The sequence below is a fragment of the Protopterus annectens genome, chromosome 2.part1 (genome assembly GCF_019279795.1).
Source record: "Protopterus annectens isolate FY-2018-M chromosome 2.part1, PAN1.0, whole genome shotgun sequence".
NCBI lineage: Eukaryota > Metazoa > Chordata > Ceratodontiformes > Protopteridae > Protopterus > Protopterus annectens.
In genome coordinates, this window is record NC_056729.1 from 1,805,255,409 (window position 1) to 1,805,267,619 (window position 12,211).

Consider the following 12,211-nt stretch of genomic DNA (forward strand, 5'->3'; position numbering starts at 1 on the left):
TGTGTGTGTATATTTTATATATATATATGTATATATATATATATATGTGTGTGTGTGTGTCTGTGCATGTGTGAGTGTGTCTGTGTGTGTGTATATTTTATATATATATATATATGTGTGTGTGTGTCTGTGCGTGTGTGAGTGTGTCTGTGTGTGTGTATATTTTATATATATATGTAAGCAAAAAGTGGGAGAGTTTTTCAGTACACAAATAGACTAGTAATCCAAACAAGGTGCTGAAGAATCAGGTGGACCAAAAATGGAGATAATGTCTTTAATTCACAAAAGGCAACAGAAAGATAGTCCCCATGTTTGGGTTCTGTCTGAGTGTGTGCATTAAGCATGTTCATGACCTTATCATGGTAAAATTGTTGGTCCATTACCACAACTGCTCTCCCTTTGTCAGTAGGTTGGACATGCTTAATGACCATATGACCTATAGGAAACTGTCTCCCTTAGAAGTCACTATATTTATAGGTAATGTGAAACGTGAGTTAATTACATACAAACTGAATGGTTTCATTAATGAGGACATATATAAATTTGTGCTAATAGATCATCCAGTGGTACCTGTATTTAAGGCATTACGTATGGTACATAAGGATCCTAGTAACCCACTCCTCAGACCCCTAGTGTTGGGCAGAGGATGGGTGACACATAATGCTTCTATTTGGGTAGAATCAACCCAGGATTTTGAAAGACACTGCCCATTTTTTAACCTGTCTACATGCACACACTCAGACTGAGCCCAAACATGGTGACTATCTTTTTGTCACTTTAGATATAAACAATCTATTTACTGTGATTTCTGGAGAATATGGCTTAGCAGCCATAGAGTCTTTTTTTAAGTTGTAATGGAGTATTGGATGACAATACCAGGATAACCGAAGGGGTTTTGCTCTGGCTTATACTGGAGAATAACATCTTTTTATACTCTGGTTGCCATTATCAACAGAAGGGTATAGCAATGAGGACGCCTTGTGCAAACTCATACGCAAACCTGGTTTTAGCACATTGGGAAAATGAGGTGATTTTTGAACATGAACATGCATGGAAGGTATATGTGGGCTACTATGTAAGGTTCATGGAAAATGCGCTTATATTGTGAAGGGGTACATGGGATGAACTATACTCATTTATTACCTATCTAGAATCTATCACAGATTTTTTTTTAAGATTTATTATGTCCTGTTCAGATCTTGAGATTGACTATTTAGATGTGCGATTGAAGAGAGGGTCTGATGGTACCATTCAGACTTCAATGTACAGAAAGGATTGCTGGAGGTCAGGCATATAGGGCATCCAGATTATATACAGAAGAAGAACAATTTAATAAGGAGTCTGACCAGTTGGTTACACATTTTGTTAATAGAGGCTATAATGAGAAGACAATTCAGCTGGCTGTTGAGGCCTGTAAGAGGGATAGGACTACAAAAGCAAAACCCTGGCTTTCATATTTTACCCTGGTACAACAGGTTTCTAGGGTAGGGTTATACAAGCAGACGTGCTGCGTGCAGTTTTAAGGTACAGTAATAATATAGGGGGTGTATGCAATATAATACAGAACAACTGGAAAATTTTGTTAGATGAAAAACTTAAGAATGTAGTACATGCAAATCCTTCTTTTAGTTTTAGGCATAATAACAACTTGAAGGATTTACTTTGTAGAGATAAGGGTATGACTATGAAGTCTTCTATGATAACCCCCCATCAACGTATGGGTACCTTTCCATGCAGACATTGTAAGACTTGCATTCACATTATGAGACAGAATTGTTTTACACACCCCAATACTGATATAAGGTATTCTTTTAATTATTATGCTGATTGCCAGACTAAGAATGCTATTTATTTAGCTCAGTGCAGGTCATGAAGCTCTTTTTATGTAGGAAAGACAATTAAAGGACAGGATTTTAAAACATCAATCAGCAATACATTTCGGTGATGTTCATAATGCTCTATGTCAACATATTAAGAGCACTGAAGGACATGCATGCAACTTTTTGGTGTTGCAGGTTGTGAATATGAACACGGGGGGGGGGTGACATTGTAAATCTGACTGAATATAATGAAATCAAGTGAATTATTGAGCTAAGGGCTGATAGGGCTCCTGGCTTGAATGGTGTCGTACCTCTTAAACCTGCCCTGAAGAGGTGGAGAGTTCATTATTGAGATTCTATTGGTTGTTGTTGTTTTTAAATATTGGCTCTGATGCTTTGTCGGTTGTCTGATGAAGGGTTTTACATGAAAGCGCTTGCTTGTTTTTATTGTTTTATTAAAGAAGTTATCATTTTATGTATCGGCCTGGTGGTCCGGTGCTTTCTATTTGGATAGGATAACAACTAGGGTATGCACTTCTCCTGCAAAGTCAAGCTTGTTTCTATCATAGAAGATATATTTATGGTGGGAAGGAATACTGAATCCTTCAAAGCATATGAACTTCCATAGCTTCAGATTTGGAGGAGTTCAGTTTCAACCGATTACATAAATGCCAAGAGTGAATGACTTCAATATAGTCAGCTAAGGAATAAACACTCAACATTCCATCCTATGGGAAGGAGACAGATGTTAGAATACCATCCACATAAATGTGGTATGCCTGTCCCCTCTCCCTAATGAGGTCTCCCATGGAAGCGCTTAGACTCTGATCAAAAACAGGCCTAAGACTGAACGTCATGAAACTCCACAGTCCAGTAAGTATGAAGATGTGTTCAAGCCTGAGCAAACATTTTGGAAACAGACTGAGAGGAAAGATGTAAATCAATCTAAGACCATAGAGGAGAGCCCACAATAATCCTTCAATCAGCTGGACAAAGCATATGATATGGTTCCAAGGAAACTGATTATGGTAGTCCAGGGATGAATAAAAATCATGGAAACGCTGGTAAAATTAGTGCAGGCTACAAATGTAACAAGCATCTTGCTGCAGTTAAATTACCACACACTAAGTGCATTAGTGTTTCAACTGTGACTACAAATGCAATATCCAGTATTCAGTTCTGAAGCTGTGATATCCTTGTGGTTTCATAAAACAATGCCAGTACTGTACTCCAACACTGTTGATACCCGCTGATTGCACCTCTTAACAGTTTACCAATCTCTTCACCCTTCCCAGTTATACCTCTGCAATGACCAAATGACAAACGTGCAAAAAGTGTTCCCTGTCATAGATAGATTCCTAGTAAGTAAAAATATGTATTAAGACTCAGTTCTAAGCCCATTAATGCTCATACTGGTGATTGACTACAAGTCACAGGGGGCATATCATCAAAGCTGCTGTATACAGATGATGTGCCACTACAAGCAAACTCAAAACAGACATTTCAGCAAATAATAAAGGACTGGAATGCAAAACTGAAGGCGCATAGGACGACTCTGAGTATAGGTAAGGCAGTGGTCATGGCAGTGAATGGAGGAAGCTTAAAGTTGAGATAGAAGGGAAGAAGTGGAGCAAGTTAACAGCTTCAAGAATCTGTGAGTATAGATGAGCAGAAGGGAACTCTGAATGAGGAGGTTAAAGCTAGAATCAGTGATTTTTCATATGTTCATAGGTTCATAGTTATACACTAGGCTAAAAAACATCTGGGTCTAAATTAACTTACCTGTGAAATCCAAACCAATTGTGTCCCTATGTATCATGGGTGTTTATTAGGAGTGGGGATGTTAGGAAGTTTCAAGAAGTTATGTAGGGGGTATATTAGTTTAGGCATTACTGTCTACCTCTGTGGGGGCCAGACCCAGGGTGAATTTCATATTTCTCATCCATTGGTCAAGGTTATGCTTAAATAAGGTTAGGGATGGACTCAGTTTCACATGGATGGGGACCCTGTTTCAGAGCATGAGGATCATTTGACACATATATCTGGTCACCAACATGACTTATTTATGTCACAAACAAGCTTAAGTAATTGCATCTAGTGGTGCTGATGCTGTTCATTTTGTGGATGTGCAAAATGTCCAAAAGACCTGGATCTGAGGATGCCTTGTGTGCCAGGCATAGATCACCTCTGAATAACCTGTAAAGACAGGGTATATAGATAAGGCTTTAAAGTGATCCATATAAGACAATTGGTTTATACCCAAGTTTCTACTGGAAAGGAACCTTTGAGGGCATTCCAACTGTTGCATATGATTGGTCAGGTACATGCCAAAGGGGACATACTCAATGATGGGTCTGATATGGGTCAAATAAAGGAGCACTATGACTTCCTTGGACCTAGATGCCATACCCTTATTTATAAGTTGGGCAACATAGAATGATTTTCTTACTACCTTGGCTACATATTTTCTAACCACCTCTGATACTGAAAAAGCTGTTCTGATTTTGCCAAAGTTCTCGTGAGTTGCATTTTTTTTTTGCACTCTGGTGGAGCAGAGGGCTGGTTCAACCCATACACATTGGTAATTGCTGGTGAAAGGCTTACTGTGTATTTATCTGATTGGCATGAGGGCTTAACTGTGAAAAAGTCTTTCATCCTGCTAGTATAAAAGTCTCGCATTTGTATATCACACAAACGCAGTTACCCATGCCTTGTATGTAAGCAGAATTCTCCAGTTTAAAATCTTCTATAGGAAATACTCTCCATAGTCTCCCACTGTTCACAGCTGCTCAAAGAGCTGCCAGTTTCTGCAGAGGACAGCACCACTCCAGGTCATCTAATGGTATACTCCTAAACACTCTCACTTAGACTTTTAAGTGACTCTTCCCTACTCCTTCCCATCTACTAAGGATCTGGTATAATGAATAGGCACTTCCCTGTCATATCTGTTTCTGGCCTGGTGGATATGGGCATCCTGAGGCAGTGTAGTATCTGCCTCATGTTTACTGACAACCATTTATTTTAGAACAAACACAGTATCTCAGAGATATAGATACACAATCTCATTGGAGGCAAAGCTCTTAAATACACACATGAAAAATGCATACCCGGTTGTTAACATTACACCCAAAATACTCACTACCAGCACTAAGGAACAAACACATAGAACCACATATGCAGAGGTACTCACTTGTAATCTACACAAACCTCCAGGTCCATCTAAAAGAATCTCTCAGTGGCCCCACACACACTCAAAAAAGACAGCTCCAACCACAAAACATAACTCTGAAAATCATAGCAGCCCCACTTCCAAGCCCATAAGGCAACACACCACACAAACATTCTAGTTACTGGCGATTTCACTGTAAGACATATTGATGTCCCCTTTATCAGGCTAAACTGGGAGAAGATCACAGTGAGCTGTCTGTCTGGAGCCAGGATCCACCAGGTCATGCATGCATTCAGGTCTTTAAACCACAAGTACCAGTATGACATTGTCATAATCCATGTGGGTGTAAATAACCTAAAACATACCTCAATGAACTATATGAAGACAGAGACATGATGGAGCTCTTTGAGTATGTGTCCCAGGCAGGTATGACTCTAACTCTGAGTTTCATTCTACCTTCACCAATGATGATGCCACAGTACCAGCAAAAAAATGATTGCCTTCAACAATTGGCTTAGTCTATGGTGTCAAAACAAGGATCCAATATCTGTCAGCCTAGTGAGACGTGATTGAAAAACCATTATGCTTTGCCAGTGGTGGCTTGCAGTTGTCACCACTTGGCTTCTGGATACTGGCAAAAACCTTATATATCCCTATAGTGCCTTTTTTAAGACATGCAAAGTTGTTAAACCCTCCAACATAACGAAACATCACTCATGACTACCTAAAGGTACTGATGCTCAATGCTAGGAGTTTAAATAAAAAAATGCACTCACTGGATGCACTCCTCACTCTGGGGAACATAGACATATGTGCAGTCATGGAAACATGGTTCAGTACCATAGAAAGCACCCCAGTTATCAAAGGCTACATTTCCTTTCATACATTTCAATCCCCCTCAGCTCAGGATAAAACAAAGGAAGGCAGTGTTTCAGTGTTCATAAAGGACAAGTACAGTGCTAGACTGGTCCAACAACAAGATTCGCTTGAGCTACTCCATGCCCAACTAACCTTAGGTGCAACCCCCCATCATATCCTTGCTAGCTACAGATCGCCTAACATGAGTCTGGAAAGCCACACCTCCTACCTAACCTACTGGAATCTCTTAACATTCAGCCTAAAGCCTTACTTATTGGTGACTTCAACTGCACCTCCCTAAATTGGGAGACTTATGTCACCCATAATTCACAGCCTCTGGACGAGCTTTGTCCCAGAAAAATGGAGGACAGCAACAGTCGTCCCTCTGCACAAGGGTGGCCCATCAACACCCAGGAAACTACAGCCCCATAATCCTGATCAGTCTTATCTGCAAAGCAAAGCAAAGCAAAACAAACTTTATTGTCATTCAACCACGCCGAGTACAGCTGAACAAAATTACGTTCCTCTGAGCACATGCACCGTAACATAACAGCACAACACAACACAGTTACATGAAACAGTAAAACAGAAATAACACAACACTCAAAGATCCAACCGAAGATCAACAACATATAAATAGTCCTTTTTCATCAGTGCAGCCACTGCTACCTGCAGTCAACCACCACTACTTGTAGTCCTAACCATCAATAGCAACATCCAGTCCAACATTCCTCTTTCCAACCCTCTCTGACCACAGTTTATCAATCACCTCTACCTGTAGGCCTGACTGGCCTCAATGACTACACCATCACCAGCAACCACCAAGTCTTCCTCTTTGCCAACACAACAGACTGTCCCCCAGATCATCTCCATATTCAATAATTTCAACCTTCGCCGCATTCAAGGAATCCCATTCCAAAAAGAAGACAGACAAAACTCCATTTCGCACACTCCACATCAGCTCGATTACCATTGCAGGCCCCAACATCCACTGCTCCATGTTATTTTGTTGGAAATAAACAGGCGAACAGACACTACTGGACATTTTGTCATCACCAACATCCTCGTGGCAATGTCTGCTCACTAGACAGCAACAAGCAGACTCACCAAATGAAGAATTCACACAGCATGACAAGAAAAAAGAAAGTGCACATTGAGAGACAGAGAGGCCGCTCCCATACAAGGCACCACCATCTTGGCCCTATCTGCAAGACCATGTAGAGAATTATCATAATTCTGATCAATAATGACATAGGAACTCTCCAAAAACTAGACCAGATCCAACCTGCCTTTGTCAAAGGGTGGTCTAGCTTGCTCAGTCTGGTAGACTTCTTCAAGAAAGTCATCAGGGACATGCATGAGGATAAAATGATACACACTGCTTATCTAGGCCTGGCCAAAGCTATTGACACAATCCTCCACTCAGGGATCATAAATAAAGTGAGTTAGGCATAAACCCCTACATCGTCAGATGGATAGCAAACTGACTTTCTGACAAGATACACATTGTCCAGCTAGGTGAATCCACTTCCTATGAGAAACCTGTTACTAGCGGTGTCCCACGGGGTTCAGTGTTGGGACCCCTCCTGTTTGGTATATACTTCTCTGAAGTGAAGGCCCTCTGGCTCACCAAGTTCACTGACAACTGTAAGCTGGGAGCAATTACTAAATCTCCAAATGATGTTGACATCCTATAAACAGGCCTAAAAATGACAAACAACTGCTGCCAAAACCATGATATGAGACTAAATTCTAAAAAATGTGTAATCATACACTTTAGTAAATCAGACATCCCTGAAAATTATAATATTCACCCCTAAAAGTAGACCCAGTGGTGATGGACTTAAAAATACAGATAGATAGTAACCAAAACTTTGACCACCAGGTAGCAACAGTAGTGAGGAAATTCTTTTGTGTAGCTCAACTTATAAGTAAAGGCATGGAATCAAGATCAAAGGAAGTCATAGTGCCATTGTATTTGGCCCTCATCAGGCCCATAATCGAGTACAGTGCTCCCTTCTGTATGTAACTAACCAGGCACTTACAGCAATTGGAACAGCCCCAGAGGTTTCTCACTGAAAAAATACAAAGCTTAAGACACGTCTTATGCAGACCAACTAAAGGCCCTATCCCTTTACTCCGTCTCATATTGTTTATTTTGAGGTAACTTATGCCTGATCTACAAGGCATTCTCTGATCCAGCCCTGATGAAAATGTTACATATTTACAAGAAAAATTATACAAGAGTTATGTGTTCCATAGATTTTCACCTTATATGTGACTGTAAAAGGACTTAATGGAGAGAAAAAAAGTCTAAGGTACCCAGGAAACTGAAATCAGCCACTTAAGTCCAACTCCAAGATTTTATTCACACACAGACAATACATTAATGTTCTCCAAAACTGAACTTGCTGGAGAGACAGATTTGTATACCAAAGGCCACTTCATCTATGGAATAAACTTCCCATCTTTATAAAACAATGCCTGTCCCTCACTCCCTTCTAGAAGAATTTGGATAAATGAATGGGAAACTGTAAATTCATTCCTGGGTACTGCCCATGTCCCTTATGGACAGAGGCAGTCTGTAAAATGACTCAAGGCTCCAACACCCAAAGTTCCACTACCCTGATACTTCCCCATCTCATATCCGGGGAATTAAGATATAATATTGTCACATCCTGCATATTATTGGCTAGGCTTGTAAGGGCTCTTGTGCCATTAGCCGAGTAATCACCTATGAAGCTATGAACCTTTGAAAGGCCAGATTACTGTCTATATATGTTTCTAGATCCCTGACTACTGGGCCATCTCTTAGTGGTGTCTTCTCAATGGAGTAATTAGCCTGGGTGGCAGTTTTCCCAAAAGGCAGTATAATGCATTTCTTGGAATTAAATTTTAGTTTGGGACTTTTGGACCAGTCATTTGTCTACATTAGACCCTCTTGTAAGATGTTTGTGCCATGGGGGAATTTGATCAGTCAAAGGCCCTTGACATTAGCCTTTACCTCTGAGAAGTAGATGTTAAATAGCAGCGATCCCAGCATGGAACCCTGAGGTACCTCACTGGTGACCAGTCTCTTAGTGGAGGTAGTATCACCATTCCTGACTTCCTGGCTCCCATCTGTGAGCCACTTGGGAATCCAGCAATTTATGTAGGGGTTTATGCCCAGTTCAGTGAGTTTGGATAGTACTATGAGCTGGTGCCCCATCCCTTCAGTTCAAGTGAAGAGCAACAACAAAAAAAAGCACTTCATTGTAATAATCTGATTGCAACGATCGGCTTATTACACTTATATCTACCCCCAGATGCATGACATGCCATCCACCGTCCTGCCCCAGCCATTTAGGACCCATTTCTATGCCATGGCCCCAACCCTCCTTTAAGTTATTTTATTAAAAAGAATGACTTTTAAACTGTAGCAAAAAAGTTGCTACAGTTTATTCCCTGCCTGCACTGAGAGCTACAGTGTAAGTTTTAATAATAAAAAAAATCTTCTTTTTAAACTGTAGCAAACTGCTTGCTACAAATGTAGCAAACAATTGCTACAGTTTATATCCTGCCTGCATGGAGTACTATACTATTACGTTTTAGTTAAAAAAAACTATAACAAACAGCTAGCAGTTGCTACAGTTTACACCACACATGGAGCACTACAGTGCTCAGACTGGACCACAAATGCAATAGTGCTTTTAAAAGCCAGTATTGCATTAGAGAGAGATGGGAATTGGCTGATCCCTCTCCTAACCCTTTGATTCTGGGCTCCTGGGCAATTGCCCCTCTCACCCTGCCCTAACTCCACTACTGTTGTCAACTATACCTGAGTGGGATATTACTCCAACCTACTATACCATCCACTGTCATCCATCCTTACCCAAAACATATCCTCCTATTATAAAACCTTGCACTTCCTTATTTCTTCCTCTCTTTAAAATACCTCCTACATTCATTATCACAAACTAAAACATCTCAGTCTTGCTCCATCATCCCCTAAACCTAAGTTTAAACCCACTGCCCATTACTTCTACTTCAACAAACCTAATTCACTTCCACAATCACTCCTATCAGGTGGGGACATCCACCCTAATCCTGGTCCATCCTCTTCCTCCATCTCTACCATTACCTCCTCACCTTCTGGGCACCAACACCTCATCTCTCCAACTAAACATCTATCTATCTACTCCATAAACCTACAAAGTCTCCCAAACAAAATCACAGAATTTCATGCTTGGGTAACCTACCTCTCCCCCCACATCTTCTCTCTCTCAGAAACTTGGCTCAAATCTCATATCACAGATGCAGACATTCTACCCCCTGGCTACAACATTTTCCTTCAAGACAGACTTTCTAAAAAAGGGGGGACGTGTTGCTATTATGTACCGTTATGTACTATTATGTACTCCAAACAGCTTAACTTCTCCCCCTCCCTCTACCACTCCCTGATTTCTCCCCTGCAGATCTTATCTTCTCAACTGTCACCTTAACCCACACAAGAAATTTGCAGTAGCATCTATCTACCCCCTGGTGACAATATTCCAGTTCTAGAATCTATTCTATCCTGGATCTCCCAACATCTACCCTATGAGGCAATCTTACTAGCGGATGTCAATATTGACTGGAATAAACTTCCCCTCACTCTGCTAACCTAAGTATAAACCTTTTCAGTTTCTGTCAACTCATTGCTACTCCCACCTGTATCAATAAAAACTGCAGCTCTATTCTTGACTGGATCTTGACTACCAACTCTAATCAGTACAATAATTCTAGCACTTTTCCAGACTCCTTAAGCGACCACCTCCCAATCTCAATACTAAGGATACTTTCCCACACCTCAAAAAAACACCTTTACAGAAACTGCCACTGCATGACCTACTTCAACACTGAATCTCTCAACAACCTACTCTGTTGTGTTAATTGGTCTCATCTGTTTAACCTTCCTCTAAATGATGCTGTTCTTGAGTTTAACAAAACTTTCCTAAACATACTTAACACCCTAGCTCCAGCCAGAAAAATAAGGATCAAATCTAATCTTGCACCCTGGCTCTCTAAAGATACCCTCTCCATCACCTTCTTTCCTCCTCAATTCAAAGAACTAAGCCTTACAAAAAAACTTATTATCCAAGACAAGAAAACATTGTCAAAAGCTCAATCTACTCACACCTCAACCCCCCCAAAATTTTGGAGCACCATGAATAATATTCCCCACCTGGTGAAACCTTCTATCCCCAACCCCTTCCCTAATAAATCACCTCTTGAAACCGCCACTGTACTAAACAATTACATCATCGACTCCATCCTCAAACTAACAACCGCCAATAACAACTGAACACAACCCCCTCCACTACCGGCCTCCACTCATCCTTCTCCCTGAAACCTGTTTTCACTGCATATATAAAATCCCTCCTGCTGAAACTTAAACCATTCTCTCCTTCCTTCAACACCCCCCACCAATTTCTCAAACTCACATACATAACATGAGACACATATTCAGAGAGATCAACAAATGTCTCTCTTCATACACTCTACCTCAACACAGCCATCTGCTGTGTTGGGGTAGTGTGTGACAGAGTATAGGATAACGTTGGAAAAGGTGGGCTCCGGGTATACAATTCACACAAAAGGAATTTTGTAGAAAAATGTTGTTTATTGAGCGCTTTTGTCCTGTGCAAGGACTTCATCAGAATAAGTTTGCCCCATCCTTTCAGTTCCTTTTAAATACAATTTTAGTTTGTTAACAATTAATAATAATAAGTCACTTGAATCAATCAATAAACTCTTAAAGAACTATGCCTAAAATAAACACAGCAATAAATAATAAGTTAATACAAATACACAATAAAATGTTTCCTTTAAATAAAAATCACTTGTACATAAAAACTGTTTAATAAATATGCATATATAAAAAAAATCGTTTGCAAAAAACAATATATTCATGTCCAGTATTTAACACGCATCCTTAACCCCAGTTTCATGGTATTAAGTTTAAATAATGGTTGAATGGAAAGATATCCATTAAGTCCTGGAAGATTAAGGGCATTTTGCCTAAGTTGTCATAAAACCTCTTCGTGCTCGTCTAATTTACCATTCCCCTCCACTGGCACTGGAGGTTACTTTTTCAAAAATCCCACAGTGAAATCTGTCAAACTGCGTACAACTTACAAAGTGTTTGTACAGCGCATTGCTGTCATTCCTCTTCCTTATATAATAATCGTGCTCAGAAATTCTTTTACACAAATTCTTTCTGTTTTCCCCACAAAAAATGCAGGGCAGGTCGAGCACTTTGCTAAATAAACAACTCCCTTAATTTGACAGTTTCCCTTGTAAAAAGGTACTGTGGTTCCTGCACCACTTTCAAGATTCAGAGTTT